This window comes from Lissotriton vulgaris, chromosome 2_1, assembly GCF_964263255.1.
Source record: "Lissotriton vulgaris chromosome 2_1, aLisVul1.2, whole genome shotgun sequence".
In the NCBI taxonomy this organism is placed as follows: Eukaryota; Metazoa; Chordata; class Amphibia; order Caudata; family Salamandridae; genus Lissotriton; species Lissotriton vulgaris.
Genome location: NC_141687.1, coordinates 1,414,921,700 through 1,414,942,707, shown reverse-complemented (window position 1 = coordinate 1,414,942,707; position 21,008 = coordinate 1,414,921,700). Strand labels below are relative to the sequence as shown.

At 42.4% G+C, this 21,008-nt stretch overlaps 1 protein-coding gene across 3 annotated transcripts in view; it reads right to left on the bottom strand.

Annotated features, from left to right (window-relative positions):
• NKAPD1 (NKAP domain containing 1) overlaps positions 1-21,008 on the bottom strand; it is a 172,646-nt gene that overhangs the window by 142,014 nt on the left and 9,624 nt on the right. Inside the window, exons 2-3 of one of the 3 annotated variants that reach the window (XM_086957187.1) lie at positions 14,107-14,215; positions 8,934-8,969 (exon numbers count right to left, since the gene is read on the bottom strand). The gene's annotated coding sequence lies outside the window, so the exon portion shown is untranslated. Of the gene's footprint in view, positions 1-8,917; positions 8,970-14,106; positions 14,216-21,008 lie in introns of all 3 variants that reach the window. The other 2 variants (XM_086957186.1, XM_086957188.1) reach the window with 2 other exon arrangements.

Genomic DNA, 21,008 nt, shown 5'->3' with positions numbered 1-21,008 from the left:
ACGAATCATATTTATGTTTCGACATGGAATGTTTCGATACCGAGCTTTCCCTTGTATGTAGCCTCGGTGCCGAAGTCGATGTCGCCCTTTTCTCGGATCCGACATGGTGGGAGTCCGAGTGTTTTGGTTTCAGTTTCGGTTTCGTTGCCGGGCCCGAGGGCGGGGCGTCGGAAACTTTTTTCTGCGGTTTGACCGGGCCCGAAGGCGGGGTCGTTACCGCACGGGGTCGGTGTTTCGGTAAGGGGACGTCGTCACTCACGGTTTGTTGCTCGATGAGTTCTTCAACCTCCGACTGGTCCCCTTCCGACCCCGACTGATCCTCTTCTTCCTCAATTTGCTCGTCTCCGAACAGCTCCGGGATCGCCTCCGACTGCATTCTGGAAACCTCGTGTCTTCGAGCTCGACGATTTCTAATCGTTAGCTTGGAGGAGAATGCTGCGCAGGCTTCGCAGTCCCTGGATTCGTGTTCAGGCGATAGACAGAGGTTGCACACCTCGTGTAGGTCCTTGTGTGGGAACTTAGCACCACACGTTGGACATTTTTTGAATGGAGTCCTTTCCATGGACTCCGGGCTTGACTGCGTCGAGAAAGGCCTCCTGTTCGTCGACGTAGATCCAAGTTTTTTTCTCTTCGATTTTGAATTTGCAACGCGTCGGAATGGAAATGAAACGCGTTCGATAACAATACCGTCGAATTGGAAAGGGAATATGCGCCGATAAATCACTTTTCTCTGAAGTAGATCTGGAGCGTCTCGATCCTCATCCGAACCCGATGGCGGAAAAAAACAATCTAAGGATGGAGCCGATGCCCATGCGCACTACCAACCAAGGGAGGGGTCACCAAGATACAAAAGACTCTCCAAGAGAAAAACAAAGTGCAATCATCCAAGCCCAACACCAGATGGCGATCTATTCATAATGTACCATCTGCAGCCCATATGCCTCGAACAGAAGTTGTCACATTTTAGAACACTGTCTTGATTGAAATAGATAACGTTTTTAAGAAGAGACTGCAATACAAGTCAAACTTCCCTATTGACCAACAAAAAGCGTTACGTAATCTCCAAACATTGGAGAATACCCTAATTAAACCTGCAGATAAAGGTGGAGGAATAGTGCTCTGGGAACGCAACAAATATAACAGAGAAATGCTTAAACAACTATCTAATAGAACCAACTATAGGGAGTTGTCAACCAACCCTACTCCCCGATTGACTAAAGAAATTTGTGCCTTAAGTAAAGAAGGCTTGGATGGAGGCTGGCTTAATGACAAGGAAGCAGCTTTCCTGATCAACAAAACACCAACAGTGCCAGCAATATACCTATTGCCTAAAGTCTATAAGAACCTATTAGACCCTCCCGGACTACCTATAGTGTCCGGTTGGAATTCTATACTCAAACCATTGGCACAATATGCCGACCATTTCATTAGACCATTCGCCACCGAGTCACCCTCCTACATCAGGGACACAATGTCTGTAATAAATGCAGTGGAAAACTTCGAATTCAATCCCATGGAAGACATTCTTGTCACTGTGGACATTGAAAGTCTATATACGAACATTACGCAATTGGAAGTAATATCCATTCTTAAAGATCTATTAAATGACAGACCGAGACCACATGAGGTGCCCACTGAATTTATAATTGAGTGTGTACGCATATCTTTATGTGAAAATTTCTTTCTATATGAGAACAACTTCTACCAACAACTCAATGGAGTTGCCATGGGGGCAGTGTATGCCCCACATATAGCCAACATATATGTCTCCCATTTCGAAAACCAATTTGTTCACGATGTCGCTACCCCTTTCTTGAGTAACATCCGAAAGTGGTTACGATACATCGATGATGTATTTCTGGTCTGGCATGGTTCTGAAAAAGAACTACAAAACCTCCATGTTTGGTTAAATAATCAAAAGCCTAATTTGAGATTCACTCTGGAATACAATTCATCTGAAATGAACTTTCTGGACATATACATAAAGAACGATATGACTAACCATCTATATACAAGCTTAAACACTAAGCCAACATCTCGCAACACGCTTTTAAAATATCAAAGCCATCATCCCCAAGCACTCAAAGATGGGCTACCCTTTGAGCAATTTCTGCGTCTGCGCAGAAATTGCACCCTAAGATTGGACTACTTTTCTGAAGCAAAAATTCTAAAGGAGAAATTGAAGGCGAGGGGTTATCCTTCCAAGCTCCTAAAAAGATCTCTCAAATGAGCTTGGTATAACCCAAGAGAAGAGCTCTTGAAAGTTAAAGACCGCCCTAAAAAAGACAATCTAGTATGTGTATCCACCTTTGGCACTCATGCCAATGCCATTAAGAAAATCATACTAAAGCATTGGAATCTGTTAGTGACAATTCCTGAGTTGATCCAAAAGCCGCTTTTTGCGAGAGGCACCAATCTTCAGGATCGGTTAGTCCATGCGTATGATAACGCTAAAGACCAACATGTGGTTGATAACATGAGACAACTGGCACCCATTATTGGTCACTTTAAATGCTGTAGCTGCCAAGCCTGTAATACCACACAGACAGTAAAAACCTGCAACATCAATGGCATTAATTTGATCAAGTCCTTCTCTAACTGCAATACTGCCAATGTGGTTTATTGCATAAAATGCCCATGTGAACTACATTATATCGGCAAGACAATTCAACCTGTACAGAAGCGGATACTTCAACATCAGTCCCGCATCCGATGCAAGGTAGAATCTGCCCCACTTGTTGAACACTATCTCAGATCAGGCCACACTTTTGACCAAATGACCTGGTGGGTCATTGAGGTAGTCAAACCAACAAAACGGCAACAAAATGTTGACCGTATTCTGACACTTAGGGAAGGAAAATACATTTGTAATGCCAATACCATTGAGAAAGGGCTCAACAGCGCCACTGAATGGCATTCACTTGTGTGTTTGTAAATTTGCATGTTTTTCCTGTATTCCGATCTAGGTGTAAACTGGTTGTGGACTAGGAGGGACTCCCTTTAGATATGTAGGTTAGTTGTAACCTAGGACACAACCAGGAGGGCCTCATAATAATCTTTATTGTATACATACTAATTGATGTAAAAGAAGACCTTATAAATCAAAATAACAATATATTTTCATCAAATGTTTTGTACCCATCTACTTTTGGATGTTAATTTAATGTTTATGACACCCTACTACAGATTGATGCTGGCATTCTGAACTTTATTACAGATTGATGCTGGTATCCTGAACACAATTGTTGATATGTTACCACATTTGTTTGTTAGGTACATACGTTTTTGACTTAAATGGAAACCCGACCACGCTTCTCTAGACGTGGTCACAAACTTGATAATGACTTTTTCACCAACGTGGCCACATACGCTAGGTGCCATGCAAAATTATGAGATACATCAAAGAATTTTGTCCTTTTCTATTTTATTGTGCACCCACTATTAAGATAACTTTGTGGGTCCCGGAGACAACTTTGTGGGTTCCGGAAATATAGGTCTATAACAAATAATTCTTCGTGCCCAATGGGTATGCATTGTTGCCTTACACCACAAATTTTGTGACAAAGGATCACTGTATAAAATAACCGTGACATATGGTAATTAGACACTATACTGGCGTGTCGATGAGTTACCTGCTTAAGAAAGCACCATTACAAAATGGCCGCCCCTTTGTGCAATAGACTCTATGAGTTTTAAGTATTCTAGTCCTGTGTCGATCTCCAAACGACAGAGTATAAACTCATGTGAACCTGCGGCCACTTTCTCTGCACCCACTGCTGTATCATTCGCTGCGTGAGGACGGACTCTGACACATTGAACTCAGGTATTTTGAATTAGGTCACCCCGCAAATTTCCCTGCCTAAATAAATTGCCTTGATTAATTGCCCTGTTTTCTATTCTAAATCTTATGGTGGTCTTTAAAACTTTTAGAACGGACTACCTCACTTAAAAAGATTTACAAGAAGGCGTCGCTATACCTTCCAATGTGTATGGTATGTATGGACTCTTAGAGTAAAATTATGCATAAACGCATTTGAACCCTTCTAAAGGTTTAATGTAACCTCTTTCTTTCCCTATACAGCAATCAGGGAATCCTTTACAATTAACGAGGACCCTGTCCCTAAACCCGTGGTTTCGGAAACGACCGACTTAACAGGTATTCTGTGATTAACTCAGCTACTATGTCTTAATAAAATCTGACAGCCCTGTTTAGCTAGAGCTCCGGTGTATAGAATATACAGCTGCACGGGACATTAGAATGTCGGCCGCATTCACAATGTAAAGTGATTACTGTGATTCGACTTGTGTATCAATGTGTTTGAGCCTGAGATCAGCCAGAATAGATCATGTAGGAACTGGATCAGGTGCCTCACCCTTCTTGTACAGCAAATAATACACCTTTTAAAAAAATGAGTGACCCACCCCCTTTTTTCTAAATCCGTGGCTTTACACAGGCAATTTAGTGATTATTCGGATATTATCCCTTTTCGATTTCTATAAGGTCGCAAAAACCTGGCAACATCAGTTAGCCAAAACTCTATCATAGAGCGTATACAGTATAATTTAACATTAAAATTGTCCACCAACACTGACTAGTGAGTGTTTTGGTCAACAAGGCTAACAATGCAGAATGTTTTGGGAAACTCTTGTGACTTCGCCTTAAAACAAAAGATATAGGCAAATGTACAAGTAAGAAATAATAACTTGTGTATAAAATGGGGAAATGCATAGACGCATATTGGATAGTATCAGCTTACCAATACATCTATATTATCTATAAATACAGATACCGCCACGGCATTTTTAATCTCTATGGTGCAAACTATTCCATCTACCTGGGATACCTGTTGGCTCCCATAAGGTAAAAACCAAGGATTTAGTTACGGAAATTCGATCGGATATAGGGATATGGAATGTAATCCAATTCTTGTTCTGCTTCACTATCCAATCACAGGGTACTTCAGCGCAATACGATAATTCTTGAATCGGTATCAGCGCTAGGAAATTGACTTTATGATCCGGACGCTTACATGATTGATACATGCATCTATATGATTGAGGTACAAAAATTTTAAAAATGAGGGTTGCTTTTATGCCAACACTCGAATTAACTTGTCTATCATGTATAAACTACGTGCGAATTTGATTCCTGACCTAATTCTTTTTAGATCACTGTCCTAACCATTATAGAACTAATACATTGAATGTTAACCTAAGGTTCTCTTGGGCTAAAATGGATACCCTGCGGACAATTTTGATGATTACATAGAATTGACATTATTTAGGAAGTGCACTCCTTAATTATGATATTATTTATTTAATTTGATGTTTAAATTGTATCTTTTAAATGTTTTTCATTACGTAAATGAAGAATTTACTTTTTATCTAATTTGATTCACAAACTATCTCCTGAATGTCATTCATGATGTAAATAATAGCTGTAACTCAAAATCTTGTATCTGTTACTTTACCACTATTTTTTGATTGTGGTTCAACTAAAAGGTATTCCTAAATATCTACCTTTATTCTTAGGAGTTGAGAGCTCTTTGGGTGTTATATATATCAAGTAGATGATACTTTCATTGGGTTGAGACAGTATTTTTAAAACAGTTTTTAATCTGTTATCATTTTTAGGATACTCAAGATATGAAATCCATGCCCTGAGGATGGTCTCCTACACGAAAGAATAGAGACCGAAACGTCGACTGTGGCTTTATCTACCATTGAATATTTATTTAATTTTGTGTTAGGTAGAAAAGCTTGAGCAATTGATGTAACAAGGGCTGTGTGGATTAATGGTTTTACCCTTTTACATCTTTGCTGTTTATCTTGTACCCAACTTTTTGACTTGATTTGAAAAAAAGATTAAATACACTTTGTTTAAATAGACCCGTTTTTCAATCTCTTTTTGCTCTCTCTCCTGACTGATTACTCACAAGTAACAGCTTTGAATATGTCATTTTTGTTGTTGCATAACCAGCATTAGTGGGTCCAAATCACTAAGCCCACACAATCTCATCCTTTAAGTGATTTCAAAATTCCTGTGTCTATTAAAATCCCTTGAAGGTATCTTTACCCCATCATACTCTTTGCCCAAACCCTCAAGGGTATACTGGGTCGCCCACTATCAATTCTTAAATGGGAGAAGGCTGTAAATGGGAGAAGTGCTTTAAATGGGAGAAGGCAGTTCAGCGGGTATCCAAAGCAGTAACAAGAGGTTTAACCGCAGGTCCTGGGCATGAATGTATGCCAGTACCTCTGCCGGAATCCTATGGGGCGCTCATAGCAAGTTGCTATCAGTGATTGAGGAGGAACTGCCTTCTCCCATTTAAAGCACTTTAGCGAGTGCTACACATATCTATACACTAGAGCAATATAGATCACACAATACACATTTTAGGTCCTAAGGAAAAACAGTTTTATAGAAGAGGCCTGACTGAAACATGTCGACTGCCCAAAGGATGTAGGAGTTCCCTAAAATACAACTCCACCTACATCCGCTGCCTAGCATTTTAACACTGCCAGAGGCCCAATTATTAAAATTAACCTTTTGGGACCAATGCACAGTTTTTAAATCTCACGTTTGACGTCACCCATAATGCACACACAGAAATATAGGCGTTGTAGCACACCAGGGACACACTTGTGTCACCAGGTGGGCCCGATGATGAAGCATGCCACCAACTAGGTTAGTGGGTGAGGGCTTCATGAAGAAAGACACTTTCTTTCTTCTGGCAAACACCACACAGATCTCCACTACGTCGTGAATGACTAGTTCCCAGTGATACAATACAGTATGCAAATATATCACATAAATTACAACAAAAAAATGGTTAGGGTCACCCTCTGATACCAGTCCAAACTGTGATAAGGAGAAATCCGATGAGAGAACCATGGAAGCCCTTACCATTGGAGGAAAGTTAACAGAACTCCAAAAGGAAGAACTACACCTATGTAGATTACCTTTTGCTAACAATTTTTCTAACCTTCCTGGTAGGACACACCTGGCTATACATGCCATTCATATAGAAGTGGAGAACGTTACCAAACAACTGTCTTGTCGTATACCTGACTAGCTATACAGGGAGAAGTTCAACATATGTTCAAGCTAGGGGTATTTGAATCCTCTGTCAGCAATTGGTGTTCTACCATTGTCATTGTTTCTACACCGGACATTAAAAACATTTTTTGCACTTCTTTTCAAGCTGTAAACAAGGTATCAAAGTTTGATAATTTTAATTATCCCTTACAGAGAATGGAGTTGTCAATTTATCAACTAGGTGAATCCCACTATAATGCCAGACACAAGTCCTCGGAAGCTTGTTTCCGGTCCAGGGAAGACATGGCTTGGCAGTTCGGGCTGGACTGTTCCCATGAGGCACAGGGTCAGACTGATTTGCATATAGCCATGTCTGAACTGGGGTGGCAGAGTGGGTTAAAGAACGGTGATGGATTAAACCCAGATCTTTTGACTGGGTGTGAGTGTTTGATTGGTTCAGATGCTCAGTCCATTACCACCCCCTTTTGTACCGCTTTTGGCCGCCATAGGTGTGGCAGGGTATGCTCAGACGCGAGTCCCTTGCTCACTTTGCCACTGGATTCAAGCAAGCCGGGCTGAAGACGGCTGGAATGCCAGAAACCGGTCCTCGGAAGCTTGTTTCCGGTCCAGGGAAGACATGGCTTGGCAGTTCGGGCTGGACTGTTCCCATGAGGCACAGGGTCAGACTGATTTGCATATAGCCATGTCTGAACTGGGGTGGCAGAGTGAGCTAAAGAACGGTGATGGATTAAACCCAAATCTTTTGACTGGGTGTGAGTGTTTGATTGGTTCAGATGCTCCATCCATTACCACCCCCTTTTGTACCGAATCCCAGTATATAACCACCATAGCCCTCACAAAAGGCTACTGGCAAATTCCCTTGTATCAAGAGAATAAGGAAAAAACTGCCTTTTCAACATCCTATGGGCTTTCCAGTTTACCATTATTTGGGCTACATGGAGCTCCAGCAACTTTTCAACAAGAAGTGAATAGAATCCTGGGATAGCATAGGGGTTTATAAGTCCGTTTACGTAGATGAGATAGTCATTTGTAGAAAGAACTTGTAAGGAGATCTGCTCCATTTACAAGGTGCACTGGCTAAATTACAAAAAGAGGGCCTTCACAATAATGCAAAAAATCCAAACTAGCTCACAAAATGGGTAGGTACCTGGGATACTTACTTGGTGACAAACTTATTGAACATGAGGGTAATCAGCGATGTTCCATTCCCAAATGACAAAAGGGATAGGAGAGCATTTCTTCGGACCTATTGGATATTAATTACTATTTTTAAAAAACTATTCTAAGATCTCTGCCTCTTTTACTGACATGGTAAAGAAAACAACCAAAAATAAGTCATTTGAAGCGCCCTCTTTGACGACCCTCAAAGTATTCGTAGATTTAAAAAATGAATTGCCTCACAACCCATTTTGCAATCTGCAGAGTTTAACAATCTCGACCTACTTCAAACTGATGCATCCGATATTGGGATTGGAGTGGGTCTTTCATTGATGAATGATGTGGGGGAAGAGAAGCACATCGTATTTGTAAGTAGCAAACTACTCCCACGGAAGAGGAATTATCCTGCTGTCTAGAAGGAGTGCCTTGCTATTAAATGGGCAGGGGAGTAGAACTGCTATTATCTATAAATAAACTCCTTTATCTTGTATACAGATCATGCTCCTCTGACCTGGCTAAGTAGTAATAAAGATAATAATGCTAGGGTGTTGTGGTGATTCCTGACAATGCTTACTCATTATTCCAAAGTCCATCTGAAACAGGGCATCGACCAGGGTTATGTTGATTTCTTGTCCAGATTTGCCAATTTTTCCGACTGGAACCATCAAAGTGAGGGGGGTGTGTAATAAAAGGGTAGACAATTAAAGGGACTTACCCGAGTCTCCAGGTGTAGACCTCCTGCAAATAAGACCTTAAAGAGAAACAAAAGAAGCAGAGAGTGAGAAAAGAAACAAGGAAACAGTGGAAAGATAAAACCAGAAAAGGGATTCTTATTTCCTCACAAAGGAGGAGACAAAAGCGCCAAAATAGAGGAAGGAAACAAGGAAAGGGCATGGTCGGGAGATGCCTCAAACGGGAAATAGGACTCCCAGAGAGGCAGCTAGACAATCACAGAGGCATATATATCGGAGCATGAGCAGAGTTACCAAAGCCACCACAAGACTCATGGGAGACTTCCATGAACACAAGAGTTCTGTAACTGTGTCCCTGTGATGATTGTTCAGAGCCAACACTCCACGTGGTCTTATTCTGTACATTTTATAATGTCCAAAGGAAAAAATTGATTTTACCTCTTTAAAAATATGGTTTTAGACAATGTGGTCCCGCCTATTTCGCATTACTGTTTTCAGAAAATGTATATATAACCTGGATTTCATGGTTTTTTTTAAATTTAGCAAAATGTAGGAAATCAATGTTAACGTGACAGTTTAATTGTCCAACAAGTTAATCATTAAAAGGGGGTGCAAATAATTGCATACTGTCTGTCGCCAGTAGGTAGTTATAGTTAGGACTTGGTTTCTATTCGAAAAGTGGGGTTTTTTGTCAATATCTGTGGCGCCATTTGCCGAATCTATGCAAAATTTTCTAAACTAATGGCCCACTCACTTCAGCTGTTGTGTCCGTGAACCTTCCCGATCTCGTGCCTGAGATATGATTGGCTGTCAACACTTAAAACAAGGAAGTGTTAGCAGCCATCTTGCGACTCGGATTAACTGAGTCACAAGGAAAAAGGTAACAAAATGTGAAAAATTAAGGAAAGGGGGCGGGGAGGAAATACCCTGCCCCCTAGGCCTGCTCAGGGGGTCCTTCGGGCCAAAAAACAAAAAAAGCATATTTTTAAAAATAAATTGTCAGGAGCCCCATAGTAAGCGAATCCCGCCAAAATATATTTTTTAAATGACGCACGGGCTTCCGAGCTTAGTTTTCTTGAAGCACCCGGGTGAGCAAGGTCCCGAGGGGAATGATCTAAATATATGCGCGGCCCGCACGAACCCCCGCAGCCTCAGGGACCGCCATCTCCCCAGGGCTATGTCCATTAAATGTGGAGGGCCATGCGGGCCCCCCTTGCAGCCCCGGGGACCGCCACATCCCCAGGGCCTTATATTGTTTTTTAACGGCACAGGGGCTCCAACCCCCACGCAGCCCTGTGGACCGCCACCTCTCAGGGCTATATTCATTAAAAGCGGGGCCACGCGCCCCCCGCTGTCCAGAGGACCACCCCCTCCCTGGAGCTAGCTTAAAAACTAAAGTGTGGGGGGGCTCGAGCCCTCTCCACACTGCCCCGAGGACCACCACCTACGTGGGACACAAATGAATTAAATGCGGGGGTCTGTTGTGACCCCTGGGACCACCACCTCCCTGGGGCTACAAAGAAGATGAGTGATGCAATATAGGTCATAAGCAGTGCATTGCGGGGGCACGAGTTATAGTTACCTCAGTTAACTATAATGGCTGAATTTCTCTTTGTACGAGTGAAATGTCAGACTAACAATAACTTCCTCTAACCTTTGCTTTTTTCCGTGACTCTCTAAGGTTTTTTTAAATACTAATGTCTAAATATAACATCTCTGAAACCTGTGGATTTTTTTCAGTGAATATATAAATATGTACATATACACATACATCTGCATGTTGTTTTACCGGTTTCGTTTGACATCTGGAAAAAGTATTTACGTTAGAAACTGCTGCATTAATAAAACCCCACGCTTTATTTTGAAACTGCCTTTTGATTTGCCTCATTTTTTTTTAGTTCTGAGCCTCCTATCCAGGTGCTTTTTGTTTTGCTGAGTGTCTCTTCTCTGGAGGGCTGAATTTCTTTTATTTGGGAGTGTAAAGCAAGAAAGGGGGAGGAGAACTCTGCTGGGGGTTCTGTCAGTGGAAGTTTCGGCCTGGAACAGTAGACTTGTGGTTGTGCACAAATAAACTCCTACACTTACCTGAGTTGGCAGTGTTGGCATTTCTGTCCTAAATATTCTATCAAAACAGAAAGGCAATCCTACTCAACAAGAACCAGGGTCTTAAATAATATTGTCAACAACAGTGGTTCTCATTGTAATTATATATGAATTCATAGTAAAGCAAAGGCACAATCGCAAAAATTACACAGTGATAGGATGTAGCTACAGAGAGACGTACAAGGAGTCTCATATATCCAATTGTTTTTGAAATCCTGAATATATATTTGCCAGACATACATATAAAATGCACAAAGTGTCCCAACTGAAATGGAACCAAGCCTACACAAAAAATAATAGTGATCTCAGTATACAACTAAGACAAACAAGCATTTGCAATGCAATAGGTCTCGCATTAGGACAGTTTGAGCTATTGGTATTGTAAATGACAAATTATTTATTTATGTGTTGGTTTTGAAAATAGCGAGATTAATAGCTTTGTTATTTAAAATGCCAATAGTTTTAACTTTCGCAAATGTGACACCTATAGCATTTGTAATGCAATATGTGTTCTATTTACGTGACTTAGATGTATTGATATTACAAATAACAATGGCTTTAAATTTATTTGATAATTATTACTTAAATAGAAGTTATTGTAATTTATAATGGCAATAGCTTAAACTTTTGTAAATAACTTTTGTGAAGATTATGTTCAGTGTATTTTATTGTGACAAAAATCCAAGAACAGAAGTGAAATATTAACATCTTTTTGTGACATTTGTAATAAAGCTTGAAACACTGAGAGAACATATTTGAACTAGTTGTTGTTGAATGGTTGCACAGATTGATGTTGTGGTGGCACTGAGTAATGTTGTGGTGGCGACGAGTGATGCTGTGACGTTCAGTGATGCTCTGGTAGCACATAATGTGCTCCTGAGTGATGCTGTGGTGGTGCTGAGTGATGCTGTGGTGATGTGGCGATAGATAGAGTGAGGGCGATAGATAGAGTGAGGGCGATAGATAGAGTGAGGGCGATAGATAGAGTGAGGGCGATAGATAGAGTGAGGGAGATAGATAGAGTGAGGGAGGGAGATAGAGTGAGGGCGATAGATAGATAGAGTGAGGGCGATAGATAGATAGAGTGAGGGCGATAGATAGAGTAAGGGTGATAGATTTGGGTAGGTCGAGATTCTTATCCCGAATAACGCCTCTAACCTGAAAGGAATGTCTGACAACAGAGTGCGTGTCTTAATTCAGAACAGCACCCCGGGAGGGAGGAGGGCTGTTTCACAAGCCTGATGAGATAAAGGAATAACATCTTTCCCCGGTTATCAAAGTGTGTTTCGCTGAGTACTGGTACTGTGAGAAGACACCTTGATGCCACGCAGGCCGTTTTAATACAGTACTGATAGTTCCTGTTAGACTTCTAGTCCTATAAAGAAGAGCCACGTGAATCAAGCAAGACAAGGTTTGTGTGGGAAGGATGGGGGCGAAATACATCTATTTGTGGATGTAAGCCATGGCAGGGGGTGTCTTTGTGCTGCTACCGCGAATTAATGACTATAAAAAACAAGGAACAGCGAAGGCCAACAGCACAGACCAATAACGAAAAAGAAAGAAAACATGGCAAGTCATAAAAGTCACATTTGAAACTTGCATAATGAAAATTAAATCGGACTCCAACTGCATGACAGTCCTTAATGTCATGTTGCTGGGTTACCTCCAAATGTGAGGGACAGACTTCCCAAATAAATACACGGACGATAGTCACCATTTAAACAGCCTGCACTATTTATAAGCACATTCAAGCGGACTTATAGAGATGTCAAATATACCAAGCCTTCAGCAAAAAACAGTTTCCGTGTTTCAGGGAAAGGCACATGCAGTGGGGAACTCGTCAACGGTTTCTCACTGACCAGAGGTCAACATTTTGCCGGACAAACACCCCCAAGAAGTCCATTCTTCTGTTGTCTCCTTTCTACACATCCATTCTTCTGTTGTCTCCTTTCTACACATTTTAGTACTTTCCACAAGGTGGCGTTACTTCCACGTTGTAAATGCAAGATATTAAAGGCATGAAAGAAAGTTGCTAACCCTCATGATCGGTTTATTCCTATTTGTATCTGATGTGTTGTAGTTGCTGATTCAAACTTCATACATAGCTAAGAATTTTGCTAAGTAGGAAGTCTGCAGTGGCGTGCAGGCAGCTTCTTCCTTACATGATTTACGAATATACTGAAGCATCATGTTTTTCTGGTCACAATAATAGAACATGATTCTATTTTATTAGCTTATTCATTTTGTGTAGCGTGAATATACCCTAAGGGACTTTCGAGTGCTGAATCATGAAAGCAGGATAGACACAAAAGGAAACGAACATACAGCAAGAAAAACGAGTTAAAATATATACTGCCTGGCACTTTACCTTTGTATCACAAAATATTTGGAAAGGAAAGCAATATTATTCCAGGCCGCGGTGGTCCAGCCCTATAGGGGCCGCCACTCACCGGGACTTGGGGCAGAGGAGCAGCTCTCGGAACCGGAAAGCCGGAGCTCAGCCTGCGGGGGAGGTAAGCGACCATGGTCTGAAAGCGAAGGGGCAGAGTCTGCGGGACTTATCCTACTGCCTGATTGTCAGGTGGCAACAGTATGAGGGGGGTCCGAGGACATAAGGACTGGGGGCGCACAGTCAGGCGAAGGAGGTGGCAGTAGGCTGGGAGGCGTTAATAATAATGGGCGGGGAGAAATAACAGGTTGGGGGAAGAAGAGTCGGTAACCACGGGGAAGAATGCCCAAATACAGAAGAGGGTCTTTGAAGTACGTCTGGAGCAACATCAGCGATTACTAAAATGATGTGGTTGATGTGGGCCAGGGGCAGAGTGTTTTAACAGCTACGGGTGAGGGAAAGGACATAACCGAAAGCGAAAGTGCTCGCACACATTCACAGCAAACAGCCAGCAGCAAAAGCGCGCTCACAAGGACAAATCTGACACTGAAAAAGCGCAAGTCTGACTCGTGTCTACATTCAAGTAAGTATATACTAAAGTATATACAAGAGGTCTCGAATGCTCGACCTAAAAAGGGAAAAAGGTTTTCAAAGTTAGAAACGACATAAACACTTCTACACATCACATGTATATCAATCAATACCTTAATCAATCAAAGGGACGAGTTATACGGTTCATTTGACACGGTCGATGATGTTTCGAGCCTCTATATGATATGGGGTCTCATCAGGGTCATAGAATGAAAGGGACACCTGGAAAAACAAAATACATGGAGAGACTCCTTAATGAAAGGAGATAGAGAAAAGCCAGTGGTGCAAGTAAAGTCAAGGTGGTGTGCCTACCTGATGAAATTGTGTTTACCTGATGAAATTGAAAAAAAACAGAAGGTAGTGCAGCTCAGCTCACGTGTTTACAAGCGTAAAGGTACTTACACTGGGAACTAGTTGGGAACTGTGTGTATTGGGTAACAGACAAAAGAAACAGTAATGGAGTGAATCGCATCAAGGATTAATATTGCAGCATAACAATTATCCCGCGTCCAACCCATTAGACCTACCCCCAGATAGAGGGAATCATTTGGTACATATGATCCATGTGCTCAACTGATTAATGAAGCGCCACGGTCCAAAACAGGATAAGGAAACGCTCCTCAATGGGAAGAATACTGAGGCTGACTGCAGCCTTGCCACATACCACAGAAGCTGACCGTGAGAGACTCTGTGTTGTGCTTAACCAAATAGGAGCAAGGCATCAAAACGAAGCTTGGGAAGCACATGTTCCCATCTACGGTGGCTAGAAGGGGGCGAGTTTTGGCCCGTTGTTAAGGGGATTGACACCCTAAATCAGGAAAATGGGACAGGGTGTACGCTGCATATAAAACATACAACATACCACAATGAGGACCACTATTAAAGCAAAATCTCAAAGTAGGTCTAGATACATTCAATTGGCATAATAAACCAATGATAAATCAGCCCGTTTTCATCATGAAAGAACATTTTACATTCTCAACCAAGCAGGAACATGAAGGGTTACAATACAACAATTGTGTTCAAAGGCACAATTGTAAAATAGCATTGGCCCTTTGCCTTCCTTAATGGGCACTCTCAGTGCTGCAAGTCTAGTCACAATGGGTATGTATGAGGACATATAACATGTAATTGCAACACAAGGAGGGGGGAAATAAACACGCAGCCATGCGGGGCAAGAATAAACTGCGAGAGTTCAAAAACTGAGAATTGCCAGCAAGGCTGGACTACAGCAACAATGGTCCGATAATAAAAACACAGCTGGTACTGTTGTTGGTAAAAAGAAGAGGCGGAACGGAGGCGGAACGGGGGCCGAAGGGAGAGTGAAACACAAATAGCTCAGATTAGCATCGGTGAACGTAAAGTGTAAAATATGAGGCATGGAAGGCTACTTAGAAATTAATGAACAGTAGGACAGGCACATATTAAAAGGGCAGGTACCAATTTTAATAGCCTCTAGGTCCCACAAGAGGAAAAAAATACAATGATAGAAAAATAGAATGCAGAGCCAAATATATGCAAGATCTGCCATTGTCAGTGTGAGAGAGGCATGTTCCGGGAGGCAACGCTCATTCAAATGACTTCCAGATACAAGACAATGTAGGCCCCACCGAATGACAGTTACAATGATACATCTGGGCAAAAACAATTGTACATTATCTACTGCCCAAAAACAAATTCAACATGCTGACATGACTAAGCGATAGTTAAATTAGTCCACTTATGCAGAGGAGGTGTACATGTAGAGAAGCATTAATTGTCCATAAGCAAATACGTGCGGCCGGGTGGGGAAACAGAATTGTCCAAGCCAAAAGGATCTCAAACCCTCAATTCAGCCACATATGAACGCTATCCCTCTGTTGTATTTAGGGATTGGTCCATAAAATTGCAACACTCAATCCATTTCACTTCATTTTCCTCATGTCAGCATGTTGAAATTGTTTTATGGGCTATTGAACTGTATGCAAAATTCTTTTTGCACAAATGTATCACTGTAACTGTCATTCGGTAGGGCCTACATCATCTTGCATCTGGGAGTTATTCGATTGAGACTTGACTCCCGGAACATGCCTCTCTCTCACTGATAGAGGCATATATTGCATGTATTTGGCTCTGCATTCTGTTGTTCTCTCGTTTGAATCTTTTTCCTCTCAAGACACCTACAGGCTATTTGATTTGGTACCTGCTCTTTAAAACATGTCTCTGTCCTACTGTTTAGGTTTCGACCTGGCGAGGGGCTTGCCCCTCCCAGTTTGAAAACGTTTGTTTTCAGTAGGGATGTTCAGACCGCCTCTGTTTCCAATTGGTTAGCTCCATAAATGGAGGCTAGCCATTGGGAGACAGAGGCTGTCAATCGCGCTTTCTCTTGAAAACGCGATTCGGGGGCGTTTCTGGTGCTTTTTTTAAGCCCCGCCCCTCTGTCCCGGGCCGCGCTGCGATTGGCTGCCGGCCCGGGACACCCCCACACCCCCGTGATGTCATTCCCCGGGCCGCGCTGTAATTGGCTGGCCGGCCCGGGACCTGACTTGTTTTAAATATGCAAACGCAGAAGTTTCTCTCACACATACACAACAGATGCTTAGCAAGGTTGTCTCAACCTAACATAAACTTATTGTGACTTATGCTTGTGTTGGTTTTCTATTTACTTATGTAAAATTGTTTCCTGAATTTTAATACTCACTGTCCTGAATTTGCACCCGCCAGTTGCTCACCCTAGTTTTGGCTGTTAGGCTCTGGGTCGATTTCTGGCTCGGCTCTCTCTGACAACTAACTGTAACTCTTCACGACAAAAAGCGGTGGTGGAAACCCCCCCCAAAGAAAAAAACAATAGGTTCAAAACCTATAGGAAAGCAGTCCGTCAGTTCAACTGGGGGAGCCCAGTGGCTCAGAGCGCTTGCGCAGAAGGACTTCTATCTGACAGGTCACAGCTTATTGCGTCACCAAGTGCCATGAACGCAGGAAGCGGAAGAGAAGTAAATTGAGGGGAGGAGATAGGGGCGGGAGTAGGATCCTGGGTGGGAACATACAAACAAGGAGAAGGAGAAAGTGGTACGGAAGTAACGTCCGGGTGCTGATACTTTTACCTATGACTGGTGGTTGTGGCGTAGTCTCGCACCGCCTGGCGGAGTGACAAAGTAGCAGTTTACTCATGTGGCTACACACGAGTGTCTTCTTTTCAGAGCCTGCGGTAACAGCGCTGTACTGTGTTTGCTCCTCCCGAACCAAAGGGAAGCTGTGCTTGAAGTTAAGCTGACACAGCTACTCTGTGTGTCGCAATCCAGCATTTTTGGTTACAAATCTTGCAATTCACGGTGTTCTTTTAGAAACACCCTAGCCTAGGTCACGCCGGAGTTGTTTTTCATACCCTTGCATAAGGCGACGTTATCTTTACAAATCCACCCAGTACAAGGCTCTCTTCACAAAACCTGGTTCCAAGTGGCGTTCTCTTTACAGCGAGGACATTTCCAAATCCTGACATAATTATAGTAATCGTCTAATTAGAATTTCTGGCACAGAGTGAGCCCTGCCCTGAATCCTGCACCGAAGACGCGTCCCTTCGAAGTTCTGAACGTCTCTAGTGGGCATCATGTCCGGGACTCCTACAGACCCCGGGGCACTGCTGGCCCCCGCGCGCCAGGTGTATGTAGAGGCGTTTGGTGGATCCGCTCCCAAAATCGCAGTGTCCGCCCCTGGCCGGGTGAACTTGATCGGAGAGCACACGGATTACAACCAGGGCTTCGTGTTGCCCATGGTAAGGAGGAGGGGGTGGCACAGTGACGAAGGTGGATGCTGCACCCTTGGGGATGCACACGGGTGCGTGTGGGACGTTCCGAGGCGGTGAAATGACGCTGGTCACAGTAAAGGTTTTATTACGAGGGCAGAAGGTTTTGGGTAGGAAGTTGTAATATTTTGCATTGCAGCCGTCATTCTTTCACTGCTCATAGTGTTGTAGAGCTGTAGGGAGGTAACTGCAGTCAATAAAACCTCTACCGTGTACAAGATTTGTGTCTGCTGAGGATGAAGAGGGACAAACATCAAATCTATGGGTTCTTCTAGCCTTTGATACCCGTCACCACATTCCAAAATCATGCGTGAGCCTTACAAGTTCCATTACCACAGTTTAACTACACCTTAAAACTGATAAAGACATTAATATATATGATTTTAAAAAAATCCTTGATTACAAGTACAGTGTGTTCCTGTTGTGAGGGAAAGAACATGTACTTAATGTTGCTGCCTCTAGCTGGAGTTTGTCTTCAAGCTCCCTCTGTTGCATGGTGGAGGCCCTCAGGGAGTTGGGACCTTTTTGAGTTGAAAGGGATGACATGACCTGCCTGCCACAATAAGGAGAAGAGGACTAGGACAGATGAAGACACGAGGAAATCCTTTCATGCCCAGCTCAATAATTTGGCAGATGCATGCTTTTCCTTCTGGCAGACCTTATACAGGCGTTAATTAGGATGAAAACTGGCTAAAGACTGTTGTTGGCAGAGATCCATAATATGGCTGCAATTGCAAGTTACCTCTCTGTTTCTCAAGTGGTGTATGTGGATATACAATGGGTGGGTATTTCACTTTTAAATGTTACTTTTACATTTCTGTGTGTGACACACCTTCCTACAATAGTGTGCCATCTTTCCACTACTAATGAGCTCCACCCATATATTTTTATTTATGCATGTTCCTCCTTTCCGGATGCAAAGAGACACTGGTCTGGCGCTAGTTGGTTGTCACTATACAAAATACAAATTTGATTTATCCATGGTTTCGGCATGCAGAACATCTTAATGGTTGCATTCAGCATACGGTCTCAATGAAGCAACTCTTCTGGCCTGGGTTTTTCCAAGAATTTGGGGAAGCTGTCCCCGATGGTGGAATGTTCACCTATACTGAGTACCTAGGACGCAAAATCAGTAACTGACAACTTGTTTCTGCGACTGCTTGAACTTAACATTTGTACCATGTGTCTGCGAATGCACCTGTTTGGAAAGGTAGGCCCGAAGCCTTGCTTGATATTATGGCATATAAGAAAAACTTGGGCTGCTCTAGGCAATTTATTGTGGGAGCCAACATGGTGTGTGTATTAATAGATGTCAAGTGGCCCCCTTTGTAACCCCTTTGCCTACAGTAGAAGCCAGAATGTTAGCCCAGGTTTTCTGTCCAGTGTCTGAAATTCAGTCACAGGGGTTAAACATCCCAATGTCTCTATATTTATGGCAAAGTCACTACTTTGGGGAAAGTTGGTGAGAGCTAAATTAGTACACTGTGCTTAATATTTTCAATGTAGTTGATTTGCAAAGTGTACAACTAGCGTAGTAAACCCACCCGTCACTAAATAATCTTTCCAGAAACAAATGAATACACAAGATTGATTTCATTACATGGTCATCCATGTTTAAGGTGGGTGTAGAAAGCTTTTTGTTGAGTGTTATCTTTGAGTTTCACACGATTATTACAGCCAGGGTCCGATATGTGCCGTTAGGGGAGTGCAGTGCTCCATTCCCGATGGAACAAGTAGGTAGTCAGGGTTGTGTAATGACATCATTCCTTTTTAGGTTTCACCTGCACAGCGCTCGTTAAGTCTCTTGTAAATAAAAAACAAGCACTGGCGTTGCCAATAGGTTTCGCATTTGGAAAGTTGGAGCTATTGGTTTTGTAAATGACATTTTATATTTATATATCGTTATTGGCATTGTCAATAACAATATATAAATATAAAATGTCATTTACAAAACCAATAGCTCCAACTTTCCAAAGGCGAAACCTATTGGCAACGCCAGTGCTTGTTTTATATTTCTAAGTAGCTATAAATGCCTCATATTTTAATCTTTATGTTTGCGGGTGCTAATCTGTGACACGTGTGTCGTCACTCTCTCTTTGGCCCCATTTTTACCAACAACAGTACTGTCTGTATTTTCATTATCAGACCATTGTTACTGTTTATCTGGACGTGCTGGCAATTCTCAACTTTTTAACTTCTGCAGTCTATACTTGCTCTGCACTGCTGCGTTTTCATTGACTTCCCCTGACCAAACAACTCTGCCACCACGGTAGCAATTATGCATTATATGTCCTCATACATACCTATTGTGATTAGACTTGCAGCACTGAAAGGGTCACTTAAGGAAGGCAAAGAGCTGCTGTTATTTTACAATTGTGCTATTGAACACTATTGTGATATTGTAACCCTGCATGTTCCTGCTTGGTCTAGAGAGGAAAACGATCTTTCATGATGACAATAGACTGATTTATCATTGGATGATTATGCCAATTAAATTCATCTCCATTTACTTTGGAATCTTGCTTTAAATGCGGCCCTCATTGTAACATTCATTATGTTTTCTATGTGGCATACACTGTTTATGGTTTTCCTCATTAGGGCATCAATCCCCATAACAATGGGCCAAAACCCGCCCTCTTTTGCCCACCATATGTGGGAACGTGTGCATCCCATGCCTCATTTTCACCACTCGCCCCTATTTGGTTAAGGAAACGCCGCGTCTCTCGCAGTCAGCTTCTGTGGTATACGCCGAAGCTGGAGCCTTCCTCTGTATTCTTCCCATTGAGAAGTGCTTTGTTATCCTACTTTGGACCGTGGGGCTTCTTTAGTCAGTTGAGCCCATGAATCATATCTACTACAAGATTCCCTCTATCCGGAGGTAAGTCTACGAGGTTGGGCACAGGCTAATTGTTAAGCCGCAATACTAATCCTTGATGTGATTCACTCAATTACTGTTTCTTATGCCCATCTTCCTATACACGCAGTTCCCAACTGGTTCTCTGTGTAAATACCTTTACTCTTGTAAACAAGTGTGCTGGATTGCATTACCTTGAATTTCCTTCAATAACATCAGGTAGGCACACCGTCTTGCCTTTACCCGTGCCCATTGGCTTTTCTCTATCCTCTTTCACTAAGGAGTCTCTCTATTTATTTTGTTTTCAAAGGTGTCCCTTTAATTTTACGGTCCTGATGCGACCCCCATACCCTAAACAGGGTCAAAACGTTGTCGACAGT